At 51.3% G+C, this 8421-nt stretch overlaps 1 long non-coding RNA gene across 3 annotated transcripts in view; it reads left to right on the forward strand.

The window, feature by feature from the left end:
• The window catches only part of LOC142006900 (uncharacterized), a 109358-nt gene extending 101178 nt beyond the window's left edge, over positions 1 to 8180 (forward strand). For 2 of the 3 annotated variants that reach the window (XR_012643851.1, XR_012643853.1), the window contains 2 exons: positions 13 to 129; positions 7514 to 8180. This is a non-coding gene — a long non-coding RNA (uncharacterized LOC142006900). The remainder of the gene's footprint in view (positions 1 to 12; positions 130 to 7513) is intronic. The other variant, XR_012643852.1, reaches the window with a different exon arrangement.
• The last annotated feature ends 241 nt before the right edge of the window (positions 8181 to 8421 follow it).

Consider the following 8421-nt stretch of genomic DNA (forward strand, 5'->3'; position numbering starts at 1 on the left):
TGTCTTTAACAGCATCTGAAAGGACCAGGTTACAATTTTTCAGATGGCGTGGGCTCAAGACACTGCTGGTTTGCCGGTACGAGATGGACAATCCAAAAGCACACCAGTCACTCCAGGGGTTGGATCCAGGCAAGTAAGGGAAATAAGTGACTTCTTGCATGACCACATCCTTGCACTGCAGAGTGATGTAGATGAAGAAATAAGATGCTGTGATGGGGGAGGGGTTGTTATGCTCTGTGCTTGCTACGCCTAGCAGTTTATGTGGCTATTGCTGGTTTGCTGTTGGTTTCATGAGAGTGTTTGATAGCTTTGGATGCAACTTACTGTCTCTTCCTGCTTTTCTGAGTCTTCACAACTTACCATCTTGTACAGCCCACCCAATTTCTTAACACAACTAAAAGTATTCTACTAACCTGAATTATCATGGAAATCTTAGCAGGCATGCCAAGTGTCTGTACACAAATGCTACTTAGAAGTGTGAAACATGAAATAAGTGCAAGTGTCCACAGCAGTGCCATTAACTGAAGTCCAAGCTCCACAGACTCACTAGCAGTGGAACTCAATGTCAGAGATGTGCTTTCTAGTCTCCTTCTCTTTGGTGACACATGTTGCCAAGGTTGTATATGATTGTACCTTGTGCACTCCAGCCCTGCACATGTGCGTATTCCAATGCGTAGTCTCATTCGTATTATCCAGTGGCTGCATGAAGTGGTAGCATGGAGGAGAGTCCTCAAGCATTGGTGCTGGAGCTCCTGTGAGGTATACCGCCTGGTGGCTACTAGGGTGATCAGCTGCTCTAGCAGTGCTTGGTCCTGCATGCTTTCCCTCTGGTTAGTTTCAGGAAATTGGCAACAAATTTCTTCTGATGCTTCCTGTCCTCCTCCTTTACTTTCTGGTATTCCAGGTACTCTCCTGCCCTGTGTCCCATGTCATATAACAGGTTATCTCTGACACTCCGTTTTCACTTGGTTGAAGGTCCTATCCCTGTGAGTCCTGGGTTTCTCTCCTTGGTGCATCTGACCTGGAAATACCAGTCAAGGAAAAAAAGAACATTTTTATGGGGAAAAAAGGGAAAACTGCATCCTTCCTTTACATCTGCATCAAAACAAAGCAACTCTTTGACATCTTAACAACCTGGAATAATTTTACTCCACCTTTATACATTGACTTATCCAGAACAGCCTTCTAGCAAAATTTACACAAATCTACAGCAGCTAGGAATAGCTCCTCCTTTCCGTTAGTTTCTGGTTGCAAAGCTCTATGTTATCTTCCCACTCTGCTGCCCCCATGAGAATGAGGGGGGCCTTGTGGTTAAGGCACTGTTGTAGAATTCCTGGGTTCAGTTCCCAGCTTGGACACTTCTCCCATGATCTTGGGTAAGTCACTCTATCCCTATGGGTACATCTACACTAGGAAATTAGGCTGATTTTCTAGCACCTGATTTTGTAAAGTTGAGAGTGCATGTTTACACTGGCACATGAAGTCAATGGAAAGTGTCCCCATTAGGATGAGCAGCTTTGACTTAGTCAGCAATGCAATGTGAGTGCCTATCCCACAGTTCCTGCTGCACCCTTGCATTGTGGGTTAAGCTCCCAGTGTCTGATGGGACAAAAAAGTGCCTTGGTTGATTCTGAGTGTGTCATCAGCCTTCCACAGGGCACTTATCTTCTCTCCCTCCCTTTGGAAAGCAACAACAAAAAGCATTCTTGCACGCTTTTTCATAACCGTGCAGATATCATTACAAGGCTAGCATGGAATCTGTCCAAATTCCAACTGTTGTGGCAAGTACTATGAGCACCTCGTGCATTGTGCTGCAGTATGTGCAGAGCCTAAGCAGCTGTCAGAGTGATGAAGACTCTGAGGAGGACACGGCATACCCAAATGTGAAACCCTGGAGAAGAAAAATGGGGAGATGCCGGCCGCGCTCACTGCTCTGCATGCAGTGGAGAGCCAGCTCTGGTGCTGTGAAACAAGCTCAGACTGTTGGGACCACATTGTTCTGCAGGTATGGGATGATCAGCAGTGTCTACAAAACTTTTGCATGCGTAAGGCCACTTCCATGGAACTTTGTAAATTGCTCTCCCCTGCTCTTTAGAGCAGGGTACAGCATGGTACATGGTACAGCAATACCAAAATGAGATCACAGAATCACAGGATCACAGGGCTGGAAGGGACCTCAGGAGGTCACCTAGTCCAGCCCCCTGCTTCAAGCAGGATCATCCTCCACTAAGTCATCCCAGCCAGGACCTTGTCAAGCCGGGACTTAAAAACCTCAGGGGATGGAGAATCCACCACCTCTCTAGGCAACACATTCCAATGCTTCACTACCCGCCTGGTGAAGTCGTTTTTCCTAATATCCAACCTACACCTCTTCCTCTTCAACTTCAGACCATTACTCCTTGTTCTGCCATCTGACACCACTGAGAACAGTTTCTCACTCTCCTCTTTAGAGCTCCCCTTCAGTAAGTTGAGGGCAGTTATTAAATCACCCCTAAGTCTTCTCTTCTGTAAACTAAACACGCCCAAATCCCTCAGCCTCTCCTCATAGGTCTTGTGCTCCATTCCCTTAATCATTTTTGTTGCCCTCTGCTGAACCTGCTCCAGCAAATCCACATCCTTTTTATACTGGGGGGGGCCAAAACTGGATACAATATTCAAGATGTGGCCTCACCAGTGCCAAATAGAGGGAAATAACTCCTTCTCTAGATCTGCTGGAAATGCTCCTCTTAATGCACCTTCGTATGCTGTTAGCCTTACTGGCTACAAGGGCACACTGTTTACTCATATCCAGCCTTTCATCCACCATAACCCCTAGGTCCCTTTCCATCATACTGCTGCTGAGCCAGTTGGTCCCCAGCCTATAACAGTGCTTGGGATTCTTCCACCCCAGGTACAGGACTCTACACTTCTCTGTGCGCTGACCATTCAAAAGTGAGTGTCAATAGCTTTTTAGAAGCTTGCAATGCCAGACAACTACTGGTCGGTGGGCAATCAATTTGGAATATCTGTATCTTGAGTGGGGGCTGCTGTGATTCACGTAACCAAGGCAATTGATACACTTCTGCTATGAAAGACAGTGCCTCTGGGAAATGTGCAGGGCATAGTGGATGGCTTTGCCACAGCTGGATTCCCTAACTGCAAAAGGGCAATAGATGGAATATACAACTCTGCTTTGGCACTAGGCCACCTTGCCACAGAGTACATAAACCGCAAAGGATACTTCTGCATGCCGTTGCAGGCATTGGTGGATCACAGGGGTTGTTTCACCGACATCAGCATGGGATGGTTGGGAAAGGTGCATGGACACGCACATCTTTAGGAACACTGGTCTGTTCAGAAAGCTGAAGAATGGAACTTTCTTCTCGAACCAGAAAATTACCATTGGAGACATGGAGATGCCAATTATGATCCCGCAAGTTCCAGCTTACCCCTTGCTCCCTTGATTCATGAAGCCATACACAAGCACCCTGGACTATAATAAGGAGCAGTTCAACTACAAGCTATGCAAATGCAGAATGATAGTAGAATGTGCATTTGGCCATTTAAAGGCCAGGTTCAGGAGGCTGCTGACCCAGTTAGCAGACTGCCACCAAGAGGGGAATGTTGCTTTTGCTGAAGTCTGTGTGCTCCATAACTTGTGTGAGAGTAAGGGGAAAGATTTCATGCCAGTCTGCAAGACTGAGGCACATCACCCGACCACAAATTTTGAGCAGCCCAACACCAAAGCAATAAGGAGCACAGTAAGGAGCACTGCTAATCAGGAAGGCTTTGCAAAACAGCTTTATGAATGACAAGTGACATGGCAGTTGTATCCATTGCTATTAAGGAGAAGCCCCATGTAGGATTTGTGCTGGCCTGTAAATCTCTCTCTCTCTCACACACACACACACACCCTGTGCAACCCAAGCAATAAAGAAACTGTTTTCATTAGCTTAATTGCTTTGATTCAGGGGACTATAAAGGAGTTCATGGCAGGGGCTTCAGGAGTGGGTAAGCAAGGGCAACAGGTTTTTTGTCATTACAGGTGGTGTTAGGTAGGGAATCTAATTTGGACTGGATAAGGCTGTGCTGCGACCCCTAACAAAGACAGGCCTCTAGCCCATGTCACCATCTGTCATCTGGTTAACCATTATTCCAACCAATAAAGAGAGAGAACAACAGTTATGTAAGCCGAACATAAGACAGTTTATTAAGAAGAGATAGTTTACAGTGAACAGACAGAGAGAAAACTAATCAAATAACATGAACACCCTAATCATAACAATCAGTCCCAAATCAATACCTACATAAGTTTATAATTACCCTTCTTCAAAGTTCCAGACAGTTGCCCAGGATGTTGTACTGTTGGACTAGTTTAAGGTCCATTGGAAGGAGCAGTAGAGCAGTCCTTCGATGGTGAGTAGATGGTACAGTGATCTTGAGTCCTTGATGTTGCAAGTGGCAATGTCTCCTGTGGCAATGAGCACTGGATCTTGCTGGGAGTCTTGTGATGTCTGGCATTCGTTGTTGGTGGAAGCCCACGCCACTCTGCCACTTGGACGGGCAGCATCACGAAAGGCTCAGTGCTGGCCTTATATTGTCCTTGTGGCGGGAAAACTTATGTAATCGAGCCCCTGCAGGGAAACCCCTTAGGAGGTTCTGAAGTAAATCAGAAAAGGCGGGAAGAATCTGCCATGTCAGAATGACTCAGCAAAACTCAGCCCTCCATTTTGGGACTCCCTGTAAAATAAGGGCTCTATCTGGGACATGTGACTGTCCTCCATTTTGAGGCATGAACAACTTGAATATTTTGGGTTTCTCTCCCAAAAGTGGGGGGAATGTCAGCCTTATGCTCCCAGAAGCATCTCTGGGAGAGGAAGAAAAGACTGCCCTTGTTTCCCTTTCACCCCTGCATTCTGGGGTGCAAATGAGCAGAGGGTACAGAACATGCTGAGGGCATGTGGTTCATCATGGTCTACAGTGGGGCTGTGTGCTCCTGTACCAGGCACCTCAGATCTGTTTGCTGCCTCATCAGCTTCAACTTCTCCTCCTCTGTCTGGACTTCACACTCTCTGAGCCCCCTCCTCTCCTCCAGTGTGTATTCCTCCAGGCATTTAACCCTGTCCCTGTGGGTGGCTTGCATGTGCTCTAGGAACATAGCTTCCCACGTTCATTTTCTCCTTTGGATCTGTGCCTGTCTAACAGCTGGAAGGTGGAAGTGGGTGAAGTGGTGGTCTATGAGTCCACTGTTGAGCACACTGCAACTAAATGTAAGTGAAGACTAGACATTGGGGAGATATATTTACTGTAGGTAAGTTTTACAACACACAAACAGATTTCGTGAAAGAGCCTCTGTGGCAAACACTAGGGATTTACTATGTACAAGGACAAATTTTGGCTTTGAAGCATCCTCTGTACAACAGGTGCTACACAGAGATCTTAAGGGACCTGCTTGGTTCAGTTTGCTTCCTGTCTCAGTAAGGCAGAGATTGGAGCACACTTTCAAGCCTGTGATTCCAAAACAGTTTGTGCGGCTGTGCATGCGACAAGCAGGGTGGGAGAGGTCCGTAGTGACTTTCAGAGCTGTGGAAGTGGCGGTAATCATTTGCTGGCTCCGCTTTGCTGAGGCATTAAGAAGTTCCCTTCTCACCGGAGCCCAGGCAAAGGAGAAAGGAGGTAGGCATTGAACTACAGCTTGTGCTATCGGGGCTGTCTTTTTCTCTCCTGGTTGCTGTGTGCTTCCCTCCAACGCTTGGCTGGGACATTAAAAGCTTCCCTTCCCCCAGGACTCCAGGGCAGCAGGCACAGCAATGAAGCATGTGCTTTCCTCCTCGGGGCTGTGCGTGTGGCTCTCATGGTTGCTGTGTACTCCCTACCACCTTGGCTGGGACAGATGTGCTGCTGAGGTGTTCTGCCTGCTCTGCTCGCCATCCTGGCCAAACAGAAAATGAAATTCAGACTTTCCCAGGCTGTTTCCTGAACACCTGGAGAACAGCGGAGCTGAAATGGGTGACCAGAGTGGTCACATATGGACACTGTGGGACACCTCCAGGAAGCGGAGAACACTGAATTTCACAATGCACTGTCTACACTACCCTAAAGGCAACCATGCAAGGTCGATTTGGATGATACTCTTTAGCTGCCTCTACGCTAGGCAATTCTTTCAAAAGAGCAGGCCCCAGTTCGAAGTAACGTGCAGCACGTCTGCACACGCCACATGCTCTTTTAAACATGAAATCGACAGTGGGTGGCACAGGAATCAAAACTGCTGTTCCAAACAGAAAATAGGAAGAGGCCGCCCTTTTTGAAAAAGGACAGGTGTCGATGCTCCGCATCCCACTTTTCCGAAAGAGCAGGGTCTGCCATGGCGGCGATCAGCTGTTAGACAGAGACATGCTGCCCAGACCCTGTGGGGCTCTATGGTCCGTGCGTACAGCAGCTCTTAAAGCCACAAAGACCCGGAAACCCCATTGCAGGAAGCTGAGAGCATGCAGGCAGCAGCCATTGCACGTGATGCCCCTGCACGCCTCAGCCAGACTCCCAGTGGCTACCGGAGAGGCATGGCCACTGGTCAGCCACACGAGGACTCCCAGGGCACCCCCCTGCTGAGCACACCCAGGGCTCCCTAGGGTCCAGTTGGGGAGGGGAAGCACACCCCCAACTGGATGGATAACGGGCTCCAGGACCAGCTGGGGCTCTGACAGGAGGAGGAGGTGCTCCAGGTCATGGGCAGGAAGTGGCAGAATGCAGCCACTTGCGCACGGCTGGCTGAGGGCCTGAGTACCGGGGGTCACACTGCCTGCACTCTGGACCAAGTCAGGAGTAAGGTCAAGGAGCTGTGGCAGGTTATACCCAGGCTTGAGACTCAGCCAGCTGGTCGGGGGGCTGCTCCTGCTTCATGTCCTTTCTACTGGGAGCTCAGGACCATCCTGGGCCCCCGGGACACCTCCTCCCCCGCTGCCATCCTGGACACCTCGGCCAAGGAGCCCCAGCCAGGAGACGAGCAGGAGCTGGGCTCATTGGCCAGCCCCGCGCCACCAGGGCTGGAGACGAAGCCACGTGCAGCAACAGACTGGTCCAGCGAGGAGGGGGACAGGGTCATAGATCTCCCCTCCTGCACCTCCAGCTGGGCATCGGGCAGACAGCCATCCCCCGACCTCAGCGGTGGACCCTCAGGAATGTACATGACAGGGCACATACCCTGGGTCAGGGAGCAGGGGCACCATACACAACTGGGGTCCCCACCAACCCTCCCCCCCCGCAGAGCCTGGCCCACCAGGGCCCAGCCAGACCATAGCCCCAGGATGGCGGCATGGCTGCCAGTGTCCATCAGCACCCACTCCTGCAGACAGTGCCATGCTCTGCCCCCCAGGGGGAGAGGTTGGGGGGCAGACCGCACAAAGGGGACACTCACAGGGCCACCACACCCACAGATGGGGGACAGGACTGGGACCCTCCACCCATGGGGGGGCGTGAGCCATGGAGCAGGTGTCGGTACTCATGGCCTGTTCCTCTTTCCCTTCTGTTTCTGCAGCTGCACCATCCAAGGGCCAGGAGAGCCTTGCCCCATCAGTGGTCCCTGGAGGCAAGGGACAGTGACCGGCCAGAGCCAGCCCCAGCACCAGGATGGAACCAGTCGCAGCAGAGCCAAAGGCAGCCAGTGGAAGACCCTTACCTCGCTGCCTCCATCCAGTGCCAGGTGAAGCTGGCACAGAGTCAGCTGCGTTTCAAGGAGGGGGAGGCAGCCTGGGGGGAGTTCCTCGCCCCGTTTAGGGATGTAGTGGCCATGTACCGGGACTTGCTGGCCCAGCTGCCCCCTCCTGCCACACACCCACCACTGTGCCCCCTGTTGCCCCTCCCACCATGGTTCCACCTGCCAGCCCCCCAAGAGAGGGCCTCGCTGGCCCAGACCGCCGGCCCAAGGCCAATCTCCAGGCCTACCTCCCCTTACTCCCTGCTCCCTCCCAGCCCCTCCAAGGACCCCAGATGAGATGGGGACATAGAACCTGGGGCTGGCCCAGGTCATGCCCCTCCACCCGTTCCCCGGAGTGATAGCCAACCGGGCTGGCCATCTAGGTCCTCCTCCTCCTGTAAACAGTTAGCCCCCCCCACCCACCCATAAATAGTTGGATGTTCTGTTATGTTTAACGCATAGTATTATCCCACACGTTTGTTAAATTGCAAAATATACTGATTTATATTCCCAAAACCTCGTGTGCTGTGTGCTCAGTGGGGGTGTGTGTGTAGGGGGTGCAGACATGGGGTGCACAGGATGGGGGGAGTGCAGATGGGGGGTGCACAGGGTGGAAGGAGGAGGGTGCGGGAGGCCCACCTGGGGTGGCTGGGGCAGCACTCACTGGGGCCCCTGCTTGAAGTACCAGCATAGGGCCTCCCAGCTGCAGATCCCATCCTGGTGGGCCTGGCAGCAAGGGGTGACAGCTG

This window comes from Carettochelys insculpta, chromosome 1 (genome assembly GCF_033958435.1).
Source record: "Carettochelys insculpta isolate YL-2023 chromosome 1, ASM3395843v1, whole genome shotgun sequence".
NCBI classification, from domain to species: Eukaryota; Metazoa; Chordata; order Testudines; family Carettochelyidae; genus Carettochelys; species Carettochelys insculpta.